This window comes from Penaeus monodon, chromosome 32, assembly GCF_015228065.2.
Source record: "Penaeus monodon isolate SGIC_2016 chromosome 32, NSTDA_Pmon_1, whole genome shotgun sequence".
NCBI lineage: Eukaryota > Metazoa > Arthropoda > Malacostraca > Decapoda > Penaeidae > Penaeus > Penaeus monodon.
This window is the reverse complement of record NC_051417.1, coordinates 30,742,145-30,742,456: the sequence shown is the minus strand read 5'-3', so window position 1 is coordinate 30,742,456 and position 312 is coordinate 30,742,145. Positions and strand designations below refer to the sequence as shown.

At 40.1% G+C, this 312-nt stretch overlaps 1 protein-coding gene across 1 annotated transcript in view; it reads left to right on the top strand.

The window, feature by feature from the left end:
- LOC119593792 overlaps positions 1-312 on the top strand; it is a gene marked incomplete in the record, with an annotated part of 129,698 nt that overhangs the window by 128,728 nt on the left and 658 nt on the right. The window contains 1 exon segment of the mRNA XM_037942816.1: positions 1-312.

Sequence of the window (312 nt, the reverse complement as noted above, 5' to 3'; positions counted from 1 at the left end):
AACGTCCTCTTTTTGGGAGAGAGGGCAGAAAGGGGAAGCACACGCAGCCCAGTTTTGTTATGTGGTGCTATGTACCACGCATATATGTAAACATTCTTAAGCACGTTTTTATTAAGCATTCGTCTCTCAGCGATGTAGATAATTTTGGAGTTGTATTTTTCTGCTTTTATCCGGCTTAAAAAAAATATTTTGATTTGTTTTGATAGGAGATCAGGTATATCCTGCAGAAGACGTGGTTGTCCTTCAGTTACCAGTGAGTTCGGTCGTTTATCTTGTATATGTGTCGTTTCGTTGCCTGTCTGAGAGAGTGAA